General features: G+C 47.2%; 9 non-coding genes across 9 annotated transcripts; all 9 read left to right on the forward strand.

Annotated features, from left to right (window-relative positions):
- The first annotated feature begins 175 nt into the window (after positions 1-175).
- Positions 176-249, forward strand: TRNAI-AAU (transfer RNA isoleucine (anticodon AAU)). Its single transcript has one exon. It is a non-coding gene; the product is annotated as a tRNA-Ile (tRNA).
- Positions 250-3,434: 3,185 nt separating this feature from the next.
- Positions 3,435-3,506, forward strand: TRNAD-GUC (transfer RNA aspartic acid (anticodon GUC)). Its single transcript has one exon. It is a non-coding gene; the product is annotated as a tRNA-Asp (tRNA).
- Positions 3,507-6,531: 3,025 nt separating this feature from the next.
- TRNAD-GUC (transfer RNA aspartic acid (anticodon GUC)) lies at positions 6,532-6,603 on the forward strand. Its single transcript has one exon. It is a non-coding gene; the product is annotated as a tRNA-Asp (tRNA).
- A 1,844-nt stretch (positions 6,604-8,447) lies between these two features.
- TRNAD-GUC (transfer RNA aspartic acid (anticodon GUC)) lies at positions 8,448-8,519 on the forward strand. Its single transcript has one exon. It is a non-coding gene; the product is annotated as a tRNA-Asp (tRNA).
- A 3,025-nt stretch (positions 8,520-11,544) lies between these two features.
- TRNAD-GUC (transfer RNA aspartic acid (anticodon GUC)) lies at positions 11,545-11,616 on the forward strand. The gene has a single exon. It is a non-coding gene; the product is annotated as a tRNA-Asp (tRNA).
- A 1,641-nt stretch (positions 11,617-13,257) lies between these two features.
- On the forward strand, positions 13,258-13,331 carry TRNAI-AAU (transfer RNA isoleucine (anticodon AAU)). Its single transcript has one exon. It is a non-coding gene; the product is annotated as a tRNA-Ile (tRNA).
- A 1,614-nt stretch (positions 13,332-14,945) lies between these two features.
- TRNAD-GUC (transfer RNA aspartic acid (anticodon GUC)) lies at positions 14,946-15,017 on the forward strand. Its single transcript has one exon. It is a non-coding gene; the product is annotated as a tRNA-Asp (tRNA).
- Positions 15,018-16,218: 1,201 nt separating this feature from the next.
- TRNAI-AAU (transfer RNA isoleucine (anticodon AAU)) lies at positions 16,219-16,292 on the forward strand. Its single transcript has one exon. It is a non-coding gene; the product is annotated as a tRNA-Ile (tRNA).
- Positions 16,293-18,331: 2,039 nt separating this feature from the next.
- On the forward strand, positions 18,332-18,403 carry TRNAD-GUC (transfer RNA aspartic acid (anticodon GUC)). Its single transcript has one exon. It is a non-coding gene; the product is annotated as a tRNA-Asp (tRNA).
- The last annotated feature ends 477 nt before the right edge of the window (positions 18,404-18,880 follow it).

An 18,880-nucleotide genomic window follows, 5' to 3' on the forward strand; every position in this document is an offset into this window, starting at 1 on the left:
ATCTACAAAAAAAGAAGCCATTAAGTCGTTGCACCGAGAGAACCCACACTTATCCTACCTCAGTTTCCTTAAGGTTTAAGTACCTATAGGTACTGCTATCAGTACCTATTCTAAGGACTGGGACACATGTGAGATCCCCACTGGTGTCGGCCGGGGCAGCCAACATGCGTAACATGGCCGGTTAGCTCAGCTGGTTAGAGCGTGGTGCTAATAACGCCAAGGTCGCGGGTTCGATCCCCGTACGGGCCAGTCCGTCTCCTCTTTTTTGACCGTACCAGTCTCAAACTCCTTTTTCTCCCTACTGCCTAGATCTGGTGGGTGGAAATTGCTGCTGTCTTCATTTAAGCAGGTTACCGTGATGGCAAGCACCATACCCATTCCTCGTTAGTATAGTGGTGAGTATCCCCGCCTGTCACACGGGAGACCGGGGTTCGATTCCCTGACGGGGAGGCAATTGTTTTCTTTGTGCACCAAAGAAAACTCAGGAAAAAGGAATCCAAAGTCTTAAGTCTCCAGAGTCTCCAGAGTCTCCATGGAAATAAAGATGGAATTTTAAAAAGAGATCTACAAAAAAAGAAGCCATTAAGTCGTTGCACAGAGAGAACCCACACTTATCCTACCTCAGTTTCCTGAAGGTTTAAGCTGAAAAACTCTGTAGATATCCCCAATCCATGGAGCGAATAGGCCGAAACCACATGCCGAAAGGAGCCCGCTGAGATTGGCCAGGGGAAACAAACGTCCGTACGGGAGATGCCCACGGACAGAGCCTTATTTAATGGATTCCTGACATTAGTTTGCAGCAGAGCATAACGTAGACGTTCAGCGACTGATTTTGTCACCTGGGACCCTTTTTCCCAAAGTCATGAGTTAGAAAACTAAGGAAAAAGGAGGTAAAATCCTAGAGGGAGCGTAAGGAACCTTAAAGGTAGAAAGAAACCAAAGTCTTAAGTCTCCAGAGACTCCATGGAAATAAAGATGGAAATTTAAAAAGAGATCTACAAAAAAAGAAGCCATTAAGTTGTTGCACCGAGAGAACCCACACTTATCCTACCTCAGTTTCCTTAAGGTTTAAGCTGAAAAACTCTGTAGATATCCCCAATCCATGGAGCGAATAGGCCGAAACCACATGCCGAAAGGAGCCCGCTGAGATTGGCCAGGGGAAACAATCGTCCGTACGGGAGATGCCCACGGCCAGAGCCTTATCCAATGGATTCCTGACATTAGTTTGCAGCACAGCATATACCAGAGTCAATAACTTGTAAAGTAGATGGTCAGCGACTGATTTCGTCACCTGGGACCCGTTTGCCCAAAGTCATGAGTTAGTTGCAGCTGAAATGCGGACTGCAGCTTTCCCTCAATCACTGGCGCTACAACAAGGCCCCGTGTAGCCCATGTCTAAGGCCTATGGCTTTTAGATTGCAAACTCTTCCAGGTGCCGTGTTATTTCCTATACTTTCTGATTCCTTCTCTTGTGGAATAAAGTTTCGAATACAGTTCCCAGTTCACAGTCAGCCCTAGCACTCGTGATGTCGCCTCTGACAAGGACAGAGAAAGAGACACCCTTCCCTTTCTCCACACTGCTATCAGTACCTATTCTAAGGACTGGGACACATGTGAGATCCCCACTGGTGTCGGCCGGGGCAGCCGACATGCGCAACATGGCCGGTTAGCTCAGCTGGTTAGAGCGTGGTGCTAATAACGCCAAGGTCGCTGGTTCGATCCCTGTACGGGCCAGTACCCATTCCTCGTTAGTGTAGTGGTTAGTATCCCCGCCTGTCCCGCGGGAGACCGGGGTTCGATTCCCTGAGGGGGAGGCAATTGTTTTCTTTGTGCACCAAAGAAAACTCAGGAAAAGGGAATCCAAAGTCTTAAGTCTCCAGAGTCTCCAGAGTCTCCATGGAAATAAAGATGGAATTTTAAAAAGAGATCTACAAAAAAAGAAGCCATTAAGTCGTTGCACCGAGAGAACCCACACTTATCCTACCTCAGTTTCCTGAAGGTTTAAGCTGAAAAACTCTGTAGATATCCCCAATCCATGGAGCGAATAGGCCGAAACCACATGCCGAAAGGAGCCCGCTGAGATTGGCCAGGGGAAACAAACGTCCGTACGGGAGATGCCCACGGACAGAGCCTTATTTAATGGATTCCTGACATTAGTTTGCAGCAGAGCATAACGTAGACGTTCAGCGACTGATTTTATCACCTGGGACCCGTTTTCCCAAAGTCATGAGTTAGAAAACTAAGGAAAAAGGAGGTAAAATCCTAGAGGGAGCGTAAGGAACCTTAAAGGTAGAAAGAAACCAAAGTCTTAAGTCTCCAGAGACTCCATGGAAATAAAGATGGAAATTTAAAAAGAGATCTAAAAAAAAAAGAAGCCATTAAGTCGTTGCACCGAGAGAACCCACACTTATCCTACCTCAGTTTCCTGAAGGTTTAAGCTGAAAAACTCTGTAGATATCCCCAATCCATGGAGCGAATAGGCCGAAACCACATGCCGAAAGGAGCCCGCTGAGATTGGCCAGGGGAAACAAACGTCCGCACGGGAGATGCCCACGGACAGAGCCTTATTTAATGGATTCCTGACATCAGTTTGCAGCAGAGCATAACCCACACTTATCCTACCTCAGTTTCCTTAAGGTTTAAGCTGAAAAACTCTGTAGATATCCCCAATCCATGGAGCGAATAGGCCGAAACCACATGCCGAAAGGAGCCCGCTGAGATTGGCCAGGGGAAACAAACGTCCGTACGGGAGATGCCCACGGCCAGAGCCTTATCCAATGGATTCCTGACATTAGTTTGCAGCACAGCATATACCAGAGTCAATAACTTGTAAAGTAGACGGTCAGCGACTGATTTCGTCACCTGGGACCCGTTTGCCCAAAGTCATGAGTTAGTTGCAGCTGAAATGCGGACTGCAGCTTTCCCTCAATCACTGGCGCTACAACAAGGCCCCGTGTAGCCCATGCCTAAGGCCTATGGCTTTTAGATTGCAAACTCTTCCAGGTGCCGTGTTATTTCCTATACTTTCTGATTCCTTCTCTTGTGGAATAAAGTTTCGAATACAGTTCCCAGTTCACAGTCAGCCCTAGCACTCGTGATGTCGCCTCTGACAAGGACAGAGAAAGAGACACCCTTCCCTTTCTCCACACTGCTATTAGTACCTATTCTAAGGACTGGGACACATGTGAGATCCCCACTGGTGTCGGCCGGGGCAGCCGACATGCGCAACATGGCCGGTTAGCTCAGCTGGTTAGAGCGTGGTGCTAATAACGCCAAGGTCGCGGGCTCGATCCCCGTACGGGCCAGTCCGTCTCCTCTTTTTTGACCGTACCAGTCTCAAACTCCTTTTTCTCCCTACTGCCTAGATCTGGTGGGTGGAAATTGCTGCTGTCTTCATTTAAGCAGGTTACCGTGATGGCAAGCACCATACCCATTCCTCGTTAGTATAGTGGTGAGTATCCCCGCCTGTCACGCGGGAGACCGGGGTTCAATTCCCCGACGGGGAGGCAATTGTTTTCTTTGTGCACCAAAGAAAACTCAGGAAAAAGGAATCCAAAGTCTTAAGTCTCCAGAGTCTCCAGAGTCTCCATGGAAATAAAGATGGAATTTTAAAAAGAGATCTACAAAAAAAGAAGCCATTAAGTCGTTGCACAGAGAGAACCCACACTTATCCTACCTCAGTTTCCTGAAGGTTTAAGCTGAAAAACTCTGTAGATATCCCCAATCCATAGAGCGAATAGGCCGAAACCACATGCCGAAAGGAGCCCGCTGAGATTGGCCAGGGGAAACAAACGTCCGTACGGGAGATGCCCACGGACATAGCCTTATTTAATGGATTCCTGACATTAGTTTGCAGCAGAGCATAACGTAGACGTTCAGCGACTGATTTTGTCACCTGGGACCCGTTTTCCCAAAGTCATGAGTTAGAAAACTAAGGAAAAAGGAGGTAAAATCCTAGAGAGAGCGTCAGGAACCTTAAAGGTAGAAAGAAACCAAAGTCTTAAGTCTCCAGAGACTCCATGGAAATAAAGATGGAAATTTAAAAAGAGATCTACAAAAAAAGAAGCCATTAAGTCGTTGCACCGAGAGAACCCACACTTATCCTACCTCAGTTTCCTTAAGGTTTAAGTACCTATAGGTACTGCTATCAGTACCTATTCTAAGGACTGGGACACATATGAGATCCCCACTGGTGTCGGCCGGGGCAGCCGACATGCGCAACATGGCCGGTTAGCTCAGCTGGTTAGAGCGTGGTGCTAATAACGCCAAGGTCGCTGGTTCGATCCCCGTACTGGCCAGTCCGTCTCCTCTTTTTTGACCGTACCAGTCTCAAACTCCTTTTTCTCCCTACTGCCTAGATCTGGTGGGTGGAAATTGCTGCTGTCTTCATTTAAGCAGGTTACCGTGATGGCAAGCACCATACCCATTCCTCGTTAGTATAGTGGTGAGTATCCCCGCCTGTCACGCCGGAGACCGGGGTTCGATTCCCCGACGGGGAGGCAATTGTTTTCTTTGTGCACCAGAGAAAACTCAGGAAAAAGGAATCCAAAGTCTTAAGTCTCCAGAGTCTCCACAGTCTCCATGGAAATAAAGATGGAATTTTAAAAAGAGATCTACAAAAAAAGAAGCCATTAAGTCGTTGCACAGAGAGAACCCACACTTATCCTACCTCAGTTTCCTGAAGGTTTAAGCTGAAAAACTCTGTAGATATCCCCAATCCATGGAGCGAATAGGCCGAAACCACATGCCGAAAGGAGCCCGCTGAGATTGGCCAGGGGAAACAAACGTCCGTACGGGAGATGCCCACGGACAGAGCCTTATTTAATGGATTCCTGACATTAATTTGCAGCAGAGCATAACGTAGACGTTCAGCGACTGATTTTGTCACCTGGGACCCTTTTTCCCAAAGTCATGAGTTAGAAAACTAAGGAAAAAGGAGGTAAAATCCTAGAGGGAGCGTAAGAAACCTTAAAGGTGAGTCTCCAGAGTCTCCATGGAAATAAAGATGGAATTTTAAAAAGAGATCTACAAAAAAAGAAGCCATTAAGTCGTTGCACCGAGAGAACCCACACTTATCCTACCTCAGTTTCCTGAAGGTTTAAGCTGAAAAACTCTGTAGATATCCCCAATCCATGGAGCGAATAGGCCGAAACCACATGCCGAAAGGAGCCCGCTGAGATTGGCCAGGGGAAACAAACGTCCGTACGGGAGATGCCCACGGACAGAGCCTTATTTAATGGATTCCTGACATTAGTTTGCAGCAGAGCATAACGTAGACGTTCAGCGACTGATTTTATCACCTGGGACCCGTTTTCCCAAAGTCATGAGTTAGAAAACTAAGGAAAAAGGAGGTAAAATCCTAGAGGGAGCGTAAGGAACCTTAAAGGTAGAAAGAAACCAAAGTCTTAAGTCTCCAGAGACTCCATGGAAATAAAGATGGAAATTTAAAAAGAGATCTAAAAAAAAAAGAAGCCATTAAGTCGTTGCACCGAGAGAACCCACACTTATCCTACCTCAGTTTCCTGAAGGTTTAAGCTGAAAAACTCTGTAGATATCCCCAATCCATGGAGCGAATAGGCCGAAACCACATGCCGAAAGGAGCCCGCTGAGATTGGCCAGGGGAAACAAACGTCCGCACGGGAGATGCCCACGGACAGAGCCTTATTTAATGGATTCCTGACATCAGTTTGCAGCAGAGCATAACCCACACTTATCCTACCTCAGTTTCCTTAAGGTTTAAGCTGAAAAACTCTGTAGATATCCCCAATCCATGGAGCGAATAGGCCGAAACCACATGCCGAAAGGAGCCCGCTGAGATTGGCCAGGGGAAACAAACGTCCGTACGGGAGATGCCCACGGCCAGAGCCTTATCCAATGGATTCCTGACATTAGTTTGCAGCACAGCATATACCAGAGTCAATAACTTGTAAAGTAGACGGTCAGCGACTGATTTCGTCACCTGGGACCCGTTTGCCCAAAGTCATGAGTTAGTTGCAGCTGAAATGCGGACTGCAGCTTTCCCTCAATCACTGGCGCTACAACAAGGCCCCGTGTAGCCCATGCCTAAGGCCTATGGCTTTTAGATTGCAAACTCTTCCAGGTGCCGTGTTATTTCCTATACTTTCTGATTCCTTCTCTTGTGGAATAAAGTTTCGAATACAGTTCCCAGTTCACAGTCAGCCCTAGCACTCGTGATGTCGCCTCTGACAAGGACAGAGAAAGAGACACCCTTCCCTTTCTCCACACTGCTATCAGTACCTATTCTAAGGACTGGGACAAATGTGAGATCCCCACTGGTGTCGGCCAGGGCAGCCGACATGCGCAACATGGTCGGTTAGCTCAGCTGGTTAGAGCGTGGTGCTAATAACGCCAAGGTCGCGGGTTCGATCCCCGTACGGGCCAGTCCGTCTCCTCTTTTTTGACCGTACCAGTCTCAAACTCCTTTTTCTCCCTACTGCCTAGATCTGGTGGGTGGAAATTGCTGCTGTCTTCATTTAAGCAGGTTACCGTGATGGCACGCACCATACCCATTCCTCGTTAGTATAGTGGTGAGTATCCCCGCCTGTCACGCGGGAGACCGGGGTTCGATTCCCCGACGGGGAGGCAATAGTTTTCTTTGTGCACCAAAGAAAACTCAGGAAAAAGGAATCCAAAGTCTTAAGTCTCCAGAGTCTCCAGAGTCTCCATGGAAATAAAGATGGAATTTTAAAAAGAGATCTACAAAAAAAGAAGCCATTAAGTCGTTGCACAGAGAGAACCCACACTTATCCTACCTCAGTTTCCTGAAGGTTTAAGCTGAAAAACTCTGTAGATATCCCCAATCCATGGAGCGAATAGGCCGAAACCACATGCCGAAAGGAGCCCGCTGAGATTGGCCAGGGGAAACAAACGTCCGTACGGGAGATGCCCACGGACAGAGCCTTATTTAATGGATTCCTGACATTAGTTTGCAGCAGAGCATAACGTAGACGTTCAGCGACTGATTTTGTCACCTGGGACCCTTTTTCCCAAAGTCATGAGTTAGAAAACTAAGGAAAAAGGAGGTAAAATCCTAGAGGGAGCGTAAGGAACCTTAAAGGTAGAAAGAAACCAAAGTCTTAAGTCTCCAGAGTCTCCATGGAAATAAAGATGGAATTTTAAAAAGAGATCTACAAAAAAAGAAGCAATTAAGTTGTTGCACAGAGAGAACCCACACTTATCCTACCTCAGTTTCCTGAAGGTTTAAGCTGAAAAACTCTGTAGATATCCCCAATCCATGGAGCGAATAGGCCGAAACCACATGCCGAAAGGAGCCCGCTGAGATTGGCCAGGGGAAACAAACGTCCGTACGGGAGATGCCCACGGACAGAGCCTTATTTAATGGATTCCTGACATTAGTTTGCAGCAGAGCATAACGTAGACGTTCAGCGACTGATTTTGTCACCTGGGACCCTTTTTCCCAAAGTCATGAGTTAGAAAACTAAGGAAAAAGGAGGTAAAATCCTAGAGGGAGCGTAAGGAACCTTAAAGGTAGAAAGAAACCAAAGTCTTAAGTCTCCAGAGACTCCATAGAAATAAAGATGGAAATTTAAAAAGAGATCTACAAAAAAAGAAGCCATTAAGTTGTTGCACCGAGAGAACCCACACTTATCCTACCTCAGTTTCCTTAAGGTTTAAGCTGAAAAACTCTGTAGATATCCCCAATCCATGGAGCGAATAGGCCGAAACCACATGCCGAAAGGAGCCCACTGAGATTGGCCAGGGGAAACAAACGTCCGTACGGGAGATGCCCACGGCCAGAGCCTTATCCAATGGATTCCTGACATTAGTTTGCAGCACAGCATATACCAGAGTCAATAACTTGTAAAGTAGACGGTCAGCGACTGATTTCGTCACCTGGGACCCGTTTGCCCAAAGTCATGAGTTAGTTGCAGCTGAAATGCGGACTGCAGCTTTCCCTCAATCACTGGCGCTACAACAAGGCCCCGTGTAGCCCATGCCTAAGGCCTATGGCTTTTAGATTGCAAACTCTTCCAGGTGCCGTGTTATTTCCTATACTTTCTGATTCCTTCTCTTGTGGAATAAAGTTTCGAATACAGTTCCCAGTTCACAGTCAGCCCTAGCACTCGTGATGTCGCCTCTGACAAGGACAGAGAAAGAGACACCCTTCCCTTTCTCCACACTGCTATTAGTACCTATTCTAAGGACTGGGACACATGTGAGATCCCCACTGGTGTCGGCCGGGGCAGCCGACATGCGCAACATGGCCGGTTAGCTCAGCTGGTTAGAGCGTGGTGCTAATAACGCCAAGGTCGCGGGCTCGATCCCCGTACGGGCCAGTCCGTCTCCTCTTTTTTGACCGTACCAGTCTCAAACTCCTTTTTCTCCCTACTGCCTAGATCTGGTGGGTGGAAATTGCTGCTGTCTTCATTTAAGCAGGTTACCGTGATGGCAAGCACCATACCCATTCCTCGTTAGTATAGTGGTGAGTATCCCCGCCTGTCACGCGGGAGACCGGGGTTCAATTCCCCGACGGGGAGGCAATTGTTTTCTTTGTGCACCAAAGAAAACTCAGGAAAAAGGAATCCAAAGTCTTAAGTCTCCAGAGTCTCCAGAGTCTCCATGGAAATAAAGATGGAATTTTAAAAAGAGATCTACAAAAAAAGAAGCCATTAAGTCGTTGCACAGAGAGAACCCACACTTATCCTACCTCAGTTTCCTGAAGGTTTAAGCTGAAAAACTCTGTAGATATCCCCAATCCATGGAGCGAATAGGCCGAAACCACATGCCGAAAGGAGCCCGCTGAGATTGGCCAGGGGAAACAAACGTCCGTACGGGAGATGCCCACGGACATAGCCTTATTTAATGGATTCCTGACATTAGTTTGCAGCAGAGCATAACGTAGACGTTCAGCGACTGATTTTGTCACCTGGGACCCGTTTTCCCAAAGTCATGAGTTAGAAAACTAAGGAAAAAGGAGGTAAAATCCTAGAGAGAGCGTCAGGAACCTTAAAGGTAGAAAGAAACCAAAGTCTTAAGTCTCCAGAGACTCCATGGAAATAAAGATGGAAATTTAAAAAGAGATCTACAAAAAAAGAAGCCATTAAGTCGTTGCACCGAGAGAACCCACACTTATCCTACCTCAGTTTCCTTAAGGTTTAAGTACCTATAGGTACTGCTATCAGTACCTATTCTAAGGACTGGGACACATATGAGATCCCCACTGGTGTCGGCCGGGGCAGCCGACATGCGCAACATGGCCGGTTAGCTCAGCTGGTTAGAGCGTGGTGCTAATAACGCCAAGGTCGCTGGTTCGATCCCCGTACTGGCCAGTCCGTCTCCTCTTTTTTGACCGTACCAGTCTCAAACTCCTTTTTCTCCCTACTGCCTAGATCTGGTGGGTGGAAATTGCTGCTGTCTTCATTTAAGCAGGTTACCGTGATGGCAAGCACCATACCCATTCCTCGTTAGTATAGTGGTGAGTATCCCCGCCTGTCACGCCGGAGACCGGGGTTCGATTCCCCGACGGGGAGGCAATTGTTTTCTTTGTGCACCAGAGAAAACTCAGGAAAAAGGAATCCAAAGTCTTAAGTCTCCAGAGTCTCCAGAGTCTCCATGGAAATAAAGATGGAATTTTAAAAAGAGATCTACAAAAAAAGAAGCCATTAAGTCGTTGCACAGAGAGAACCCACACTTATCCTACCTCAGTTTCCTGAAGGTTTAAGCTGAAAAACTCTGTAGATATCCCCAATCCATGGAGCGAATAGGCCGAAACCACATGCCGAAAGGAGCCCGCTGAGATTGGCCAGGGGAAACAAACGTCCGTACGGGAGATGCCCACGGACAGAGCCTTATTTAATGGATTCCTGACATTAATTTGCAGCAGAGCATAACGTAGACGTTCAGCGACTGATTTTGTCACCTGGGACCCTTTTTCCCAAAGTCATGAGTTAGAAAACTAAGGAAAAAGGAGGTAAAATCCTAGAGGGAGCGTAAGAAACCTTAAAGGTGAGTCTCCAGAGTCTCCATGGAAATAAAGATGGAATTTTAAAAAGAGATCTACAAAAAAAGAAGCCATTAAGTCGTTGCACAGAGAGAACCCACACTTATCCTACCTCAGTTTCCTGAAGGTTTAAGCTGAAAAACTCTGTAGATATCCCCAATCCATGGAGCGAATAGGCCGAAACCACATGCCGAAAGGAGCCCGCTGAGATTGGCCAGGGGAAACAAACGTCCGTACGGGAGATGCCCACGGACAGAGCCTTATTTAATGGATTCCTGACATTAGTTTGCAGCAGAGCATAACGTAGACGTTCAGCGACTGATTTTATCACCTGGGACCCGTTTTCCCAAAGTCATGAGTTAGAAAACTAAGGAAAAAGGAGGTAAAATCCTAGAGGGAGCGTAAGGAACCTTAAAGGTAGAAAGAAACCAAAGTCTTAAGTCTCCAGAGACTCCATGGAAATAAAGATGGAAATTTAAAAAGAGATCTAAAAAAAAAAGAAGCCATTAAGTCGTTGCACCGAGAGAACCCACACTTATCCTACCTCAGTTTCCTGAAGGTTTAAGCTGAAAAACTCTGTAGATATCCCCAATCCATGGAGCGAATAGGCCGAAACCACATGCCGAAAGGAGCCCGCTGAGATTGGCCAGGGGAAACAAACGTCCGCACGGGAGATGCCCACGGACAGAGCCTTATTTAATGGATTCCTGACATCAGTTTGCAGCAGAGCATAACCCACACTTATCCTACCTCAGTTTCCTTAAGGTTTAAGCTGAAAAACTCTGTAGATATCCCCAATCCATGGAGCGAATAGGCCGAAACCACATGCCGAAAGGAGCCCGCTGAGATTGGCCAGGGGAAACAAACGTCCGTACGGGAGATGCCCACGGCCAGAGCCTTATCCAATGGATTCCTGACATTAGTTTGCAGCACAGCATATACCAGAGTCAATAACTTGTAAAGTAGACGGTCAGCGACTGATTTCGTCACCTGGGACCCGTTTGCCCAAAGTCATGAGTTAGTTGCAGCTGAAATGCGGACTGCAGCTTTCCCTCAATCACTGGCGCTACAACAAGGCCCCGTGTAGCCCATGCCTAAGGCCTATGGCTTTTAGATTGCAAACTCTTCCAGGTGCCGTGTTATTTCCTATACTTTCTGATTCCTTCTCTTGTGGAATAAAGTTTCGAATACAGTTCCCAGTTCACAGTCAGCCCTAGCACTCGTGATGTCGCCTCTGACAAGGACAGAGAAAGAGACACCCTTCCCTTTCTCCACACTGCTATCAGTACCTATTCTAAGGACTGGGACAAATGTGAGATCCCCACTGGTGTCGGCCGGGGCAGCCGACATGCGCAACATGGTCGGTTAGCTCAGCTGGTTAGAGCGTGGTGCTAATAACGCCAAGGTCGCGGGTTCGATCCCCGTACGGGCCAGTCCGTCTCCTCTTTTTTGACCGTACCAGTCTCAAACTCCTTTTTCTCCCTACTGCCTAGATCTGGTGGGTGGAAATTGCTGCTGTCTTCATTTAAGCAGGTTACCGTGATGGCACGCACCATACCCATTCCTCGTTAGTATAGTGGTGAGTATCCCCGCCTGTCACGCGGGAGACCGGGGTTCGATTCCCCGACGGGGAGGCAATAGTTTTCTTTGTGCACCAAAGAAAACTCAGGAAAAAGGAATCCAAAGTCTTAAGTCTCCAGAGTCTCCAGAGTCTCCATGGAAATAAAGATGGAATTTTAAAAAGAGATCTACAAAAAAAGAAGCCATTAAGTCGTTGCACAGAGAGAACCCACACTTATCCTACCTCAGTTTCCTGAAGGTTTAAGCTGAAAAACTCTGTAGATATCCCCAATCCATGGAGCGAATAGGCCGAAACCACATGCCGAAAGGAGCCCGCTGAGATTGGCCAGGGGAAACAAACGTCCGTACGGGAGATGCCCACGGACAGAGCCTTATTTAATGGATTCCTGACATTAGTTTGCAGCAGAGCATAACGTAGACGTTCAGCGACTGATTTTGTCACCTGGGACCCTTTTTCCCAAAGTCATGAGTTAGAAAACTAAGGAAAAAGGAGGTAAAATCCTAGAGGGAGCGTAAGGAACCTTAAAGGTAGAAAGAAACCAAAGTCTTAAGTCTCCAGAGTCTCCATGGAAATAAAGATGGAATTTTAAAAAGAGATCTACAAAAAAAGAAGCCATTAAGTTGTTGCACAGAGAGAACCCACACTTATCCTACCTCAGTTTCCTGAAGGTTTAAGCTGAAAAACTCTGTAGATATCCCCAATCCATGGAGCGAATAGGCCGAAACCACATGCCGAAAGGAGCCCGCTGAGATTGGCCAGGGGAAACAAACGTCCGTACGGGAGATGCCCACGGACAGAGCCTTATTTAATGGATTCCTGACATTAGTTTGCAGCAGAGCATAACGTAGACGTTCAGCGACTGATTTTGTCACCTGGGACCCTTTTTCCCAAAGTCATGAGTTAGAAAACTAAGGAAAAAGGAGGTAAAATCCTAGAGGGAGCGTAAGGAACCTTAAAGGTAGAAAGAAACCAAAGTCTTAAGTCTCCAGAGACTCCATAGAAATAAAGATGGAAATTTAAAAAGAGATCTACAAAAAAAGAAGCCATTAAGTTGTTGCACCGAGAGAACCCACACTTATCCTACCTCAGTTTCCTTAAGGTTTAAGCTGAAAAACTCTGTAGATATCCCCAATCCATGGAGCGAATAGGCCGAAACCACATGCCGAAAGGAGCCCACTGAGATTGGCCAGGGGAAACAAACGTCCGTACGGGAGATGCCCACGGCCAGAGCCTTATCCAATGGATTCCTGACATTAGTTTGCAGCACAGCATATACCAGAGTCAATAACTTGTAAAGTAGACGGTCAGCGACTGATTTCGTCACCTGGGACCCGTTTGCCCAAAGTCATGAGTTAGTTGCAGCTGAAATGCGGACTGCAGCTTTCCCTCAATCACTGGCGCTACAACAAGGCCCCGTGTAGCCCATGCCTAAGGCCTATGGCTTTTAGATTGCAAACTCTTCCAGGTGCCGTGTTATTTCCTATACTTTCTGATTCCTTCTCTTGTGGAATAAAGTTTCGAATACAGTTCCCAGTTCACAGTCAGCCCTAGCACTCGTGATGTCGCCTCTGACAAGGACAGAGAAAGAGACACCCTTCCCTTTCTCCACACTGCTATCAATACCTATTCTAAGGACTGGGACACATGTGAGATCCCCACTGGTGTCGGCCGGGGCAGCCGACATGCGCAACATGGCCGGTTAGCTCAGCTGGTTAGAGCGTGGTGCTAATAACGCCAAGGTCGCGGGTTCGATCCCCGTACGGGCCAGTCCGTCTCCTCTTTTTTGACCGTACCAGTCTCAAACTCCTTTTTCTCCCTACTGCCTAGATCTGGTGGGTGGAAATTGCTGCTGTCTTCATTTAAGCAGGTTACCGTGATGGCAAGCACCATACCCATTCCTCGTTAGTATAGTGGTGAGTATCCCCGCCTGTCTCGCGGGAGACCGGGGTTCGATTCCCCGACGGGGAGGCAATTGTTTTCTTTGTGCACCAAAGAAAACTCAGGAAAAAGGAATCCAAAGTCTTAAGTCTCCAGAGTCTCCAGAGTCTCCATGAAAATAAAGATGGAATTTTAAAAAGAGATCTACAAAAAAAGAAGCCATTAAGTCGTTGCACAGAGAGAACCCACACTTATCCTACCTCAGTTTCCTGAAGGTTTAAGCTGAAAAACTCTGTAGATATCCCCAATCCATGGAGCGAATAGGCCGAAACCACATGCCGAAAAGAGCCCGCTGAGATTGGCCAGGGGAAACAAACGTCCGTACGGGAGATGCCAACGGACAGAGCCTTATTTAATGGATTCCTGACATTAGTTTGCAGCAGAGCATAACGTAGACGTTCAGCGACTGATTTTGTCACCTGGGACCCTTTTTCCCAAAGTCATGAGTTAGAAAACTAAGGAAAAAGGAGGTAAAATCCTAGAGGGAGCGTAAGGAACCTTAAAGGTAGAAAGAAACCAAAGTCTTAAGTCTCCAGAGACTCCATGGAAATAAAGATGGAAATTTAAAAAGAGATCTACAAAAAAAGAAGCCATTAAGTTGTTGCACCGAGAGAACCCACACTTATCCTACCTCAGTTTCCTTAAGGTTTAAGCTGAAAAACTCTGTAGATATCCCCAATCCATGGAGCGAATAGGCCGAAACCACATGCCGAATGGAGCCCGCTGAGATTTGCCAGGGGAAACAAACGTCCGTATGGGAGATGCCCACGGCCAGAGCCTTATCCAATGGATTCCTGACATTAGTTTGCAGCACAGCATATACCAGAGTCAATAACTTGTAAAGTAGACGGTCAGCGACTGATTTCGTCACCTGGGACCCGTTTGCCCAAAGTCATGAGTTAGTTGCAGCTGAAATGCGGACTGCAGCTTTCCCTCAATCACTGGCGCTACAACAAGGCCCCGTGTAGCCCATGCCTAAGGCCTATGGCTTTTAGATTGCAAACTCTTCCAGGTGCCGTGTTATTTCCTATACTTTCTGATTCCTTCTCTTGTGGAATAAAGTTTCGAATACAGTTCCCAGTTCACAGTCAGCCCTAGCACTCGTGATGTCGCCTCTGACAAGGACAGAGAAAGAGACACCCTTCCCTTTCTCCACACTGCTATCAGTACCTATTCTAAGGACTGGGACACATGTGAGATCCCCACTGGTGTCGGCCGGGGCAGCCAACATGCGCAACATGGCCGGTTAGCTCAGCTGGTTAGAGCGTGGTGCTAATAACGCCAAGGTCGCGGGTTCGATCCCCTTCCGTGCCAGTCCGTCTCCTCTTTTTTGACCATACCAGTCTCAAACTCCTTTTTCTCCCTACTGCCTAGATCTGGCGGGTGGAAATTGCTGCTGTCTTCATTTAAGCAGGTTACCGTGATGGCAAGCACCATACCCATTCCTCGTTAGTATAGTGGTGAGTATCCCCGCCTGTCACGCGGGAGACCGGGGTTCGATTCCCCGACGGGGAGGCAATTGTTTTCTTTGTGCACCAAAGAAAACTCAGGAAAAAGGAATCCAAAGTCTTAAGTCTCCAGAGTCTCCATGGAAATAAAGATGGAATTTTAAAAAGAGATCTACAAAAAAAGAAGCCATTAAGTCGTTGCACAGAGAGAACCCACACTTATCCTACCTCAGTTTCCTGAAGGTTTAAGCTGAAAAACTCTGTAGATATCCCCAATCCATGGAGCGAATAGGCCGAAACCACATGCCGAAAGGAGCCCGCTGAGATTGGCCAGGGGAAACAAACGTCCGTACGGGAGATGCCCACGGACAGAGCCTTATTTAATGGATTCCTGACATTAGTTTGCAGCAGAGCATAACGTAGACGTTCAGCGACTGATTTTGTCACCTGGGACCCGTTTTCCCAAAGTCATGAGTTAGAAAACTAAGGAAAAAGGAGGTAAAATCCTAGAGAGAGCGTCAGGAACCTTAAAGGTAGAAAGAAACCAAAGTCTTAAGTCTCCAGAGACTCCATGGAAATAAAGATGGAAATTTAAAAAGAGATCTACAAAAAAAGAAGCCATTAAGTCGTTGCACCGAGAGAACCCACACTTATCCTACCTAAGTTTCCTTAAGGTTTAAGCTGAAAAACTCTGTAGATATCCCCAATCCATGGAGCGAATAGGCCGAAACCACATGCCGAAAGGAGCCCGCTGAGATTGGCCAGGGGAAACAAACGTCCGTACGGGAGATGCCCACGGCCAGAGCCTTATCCAATGGATTCCTGACATTAGTTTGCAGCACAGCATATACCAGAGTCAATAACTTGTAAAGTAGACGGTCAGCGACTGATTTCGTCACCTGGGACCCGTTTGCCCAAAGTCATGAGTTAGTTGCAGCTGAAATGCGGACTGCAGCTTTCCCTCAATCACTGGCGCTACAACAAGGCCCCGTGTAGCCCATGCCTAAGGCCTATGGCTTTTAGATTGCAAACTCTTCCAGGTGCCGTGTTATTTCCTATACTTTCTGATTCCTTCTCTTGTGGAATAAAGTTTCGAATACAGTTCCCAGTTCACAGTCAGCCCTAGCACTCGTGATGTCGCCTCTGACAAGGACAGAGAAAGAGACACCCTTCCCTTTCTCCACACTGCTATCAGTACCTATTCTAAGGACTGGGACACATGTGAGATCCCCACTGGTGTCGGCCGGGGCAGCCGACATGCGCAACATGGCCGGTTAGCTCAGCTGGTTAGAGCGTGGTGCTAATAACGCCAAGGTCGCGGGTTCGATCCCCGTACGGGCCAGTCCGTCTCCTCTTTTTTGACCGTACCAGTCTCAAACTCCTTTTTCTCCCTACTGCCTAGATCTGGTGGGTGGAAATTGCTGCTGTCTTCATTTAAGCAGGTTACCGTGATGGCAAGCACCATACCCTTGTTAGTATAGTGGTGAGTATCCCCGCCTGTCACGCGGGAGACTGGGGTTCGATTCCCTGACGGGGAGGCAATTGTTTTCTTTGTGCACCAAAGAAAACTCAGGAAAAAGGAATCCAAAGTGTTAAGTCTCCAGAGTCTCCAGAGTCTCCATGGAAATAAAGATGGAATTTTAAAAAGAGATCTACAAAAAAAGAAGCCATTAAGTCGTTGCACAGAGAGAACCCACACTTATCCTACCTCAGTTTCCTGAAGGCTTAAGCTGAAAAACTCTGTAGATATCCCCAATCCATGGAGCGAATAGGCCGAAACCACATGCCGAAAGGAGCCCGCTGAGATTGGCCAGGGGAAACAAACGTCCGTACGGGAGATGCCCACGGACAGAGCCTTATTTAATGGATTCCTGACATTAGTTTGCAGCAGAGCATAACGTAGACGTTCAGCGACTGATTTTGTCACCTGGGACCCTTTTTCCCAAAGTCATGAGTTAGAAAACTAAGGAAAAAGGAGGTAAAATCCTAGAGGGAGCGTAAAGAACCTTAAAGGTAGAAAGAAACCAAAGTCTTAAGTCTCCAGAGTCTCCATGGAAATAAAGATGGAATTTTAAAAAGAGATCTACAAAAAAAGAAGCCATTAAGTTGTTGCACAGAGAGAACCCACACTTATTCTACCTCAGTTTCCTGAAGGTTTAAGCTGAAAAACTCTGTAGATATCCCCAATCCATGGAGCGAATAGGCCGAAACCACATGCCGAAAGGAGCCCGCTGAGATTGGCCAGGGGAAACAAACGTCCGTACGGGAGAGGCCCACGGACAGAGCCTTATTTAATGGATTCCTGACATTAGTTTGCAGCAGAGCATAACGTAGACGTTCAGCGACTGATTTTGTCACCTGGGACCCTTTTTCCCAAAGTCATGAGTTAGAAAACTAAGGAAAAAGGAGGTAAAATCCTAGAGGGAGCGTAAGGAACCTTAAAGGTAGAAAGAAACCAAAGTCTTAAGTCTCCAGAGACTCCATGGAAATAAAGATGGAAATTTAAAAAGAGATCTACAAAAAAAGAAGCCATTAAGTTGTTGCACCGAGAGAACCCACACTTATCCTACCTCAGTTTCCTTAAGGTTTAAGCTGAAAAACTCTGTAGATATCCCCAATCCATGGAGCGAATAGGCCGAAACCACATGCCGAAAGGAGCCCGCTGAGATTGGCCAGGGGAAACAAACGTCCGTACGGGAGATGCCCACGGCCAGAGCCTTATCCAATGGATTCCTGACATTAGTTTGCAGCACAGCATATACCAGAGTCAATAACTTGTAAAGTAGACGGTCAGCGACTGATTTCGTCACCTGGGACCCGTTTGCCCAAAGTCATGAGTTAGTTGCAGCTGAAATGCGGACTGCAGCTTTCCCTCAATCACTGGCGCTACAACAAGGCCCCGTGTAGCCCATGCCTAAGGCCTATGGCTTTTAGATTGCAAACTCTTCCAGGTGCCGTGTTATTTCCTATACTTTCTGATTCCTTCTCTTGTGGAATAAAGTTTCGAATACAGTTCCCAGTTCACAGTCAGCCCTAGCACTCGTGATGTCGCCTCTGACAAGGACAGAGAAAGAGACACCCTTCCCTTTCTCCACACTGCTATCAGTACCTATTCTAAGGACTGGGACAAATGTGAGATCCCCACTGGTGTCGGCCGGGGCAGCCGACATGCGCAACATGGCCGGTTAGCTCAGCTGGTTAGAGCGTGGTGCTAATAACGCCAAGGTCGCGGGTTGATCCCCGTACGGGCCAGTCCGTCTCCTCTTTTTTGACCGTACCAGTCTCAAACTCCTTTTTCTCCCTACTGCCTAGATCTGGTGGGTGGAAATTGCTGCTGTCTTCATTTAAGCAGGTTACCGTGATGGCAAGCACCATACCCATTCCTCGTTAGTATAGTGGTGAGTATCCCCGCCTGTCACGCGGGAGACCGGGGTTCGATTCCCCGACGGGGAGGCAATTGTTTTCTTTGTGCACCAAAGAAAACTCAGGAAAAAGGAATCCAAAGTCTTAAGTCTCCAGAGTCTCCAGAGTCTCCATGGAAATAAAGATGGAATTTTAAAAAGAGATCTACAAAAAAAGAAGCCATTAAGTCGTTGCACAGAGAGAACCCACACTTATCCTACCTCAGTTTCCTGAAGGTTTAAGCTGAAAAACTCTGTAGATATCCCCAATCCATGGAGCGAATAGGCCGAAACCACATGCCGAAAGGAGCCCGCTGAGATTGGCCAGGGGAAACAAACGTCCGTACGGGAGATGCCCACGGACAGAGCCTTATTTAATGGATTCCTGACATTAGTTTGCAGCAGAGCATAACGTAGACGTTCAGCGACTGATTTTGTCACCTGGGACCCTTTTTCCCAAAGTCATGAGTTAGAAAACTAAGGAAAAAGGAGGTAAAATCCTAGAGGGAGCGTAAGGAACCTTAAAGGT

Source organism: Hyla sarda, unplaced genomic scaffold (assembly GCF_029499605.1).
Source record: "Hyla sarda isolate aHylSar1 unplaced genomic scaffold, aHylSar1.hap1 scaffold_1075, whole genome shotgun sequence".
In the NCBI taxonomy this organism is placed as follows: Eukaryota; Metazoa; Chordata; class Amphibia; order Anura; family Hylidae; genus Hyla; species Hyla sarda.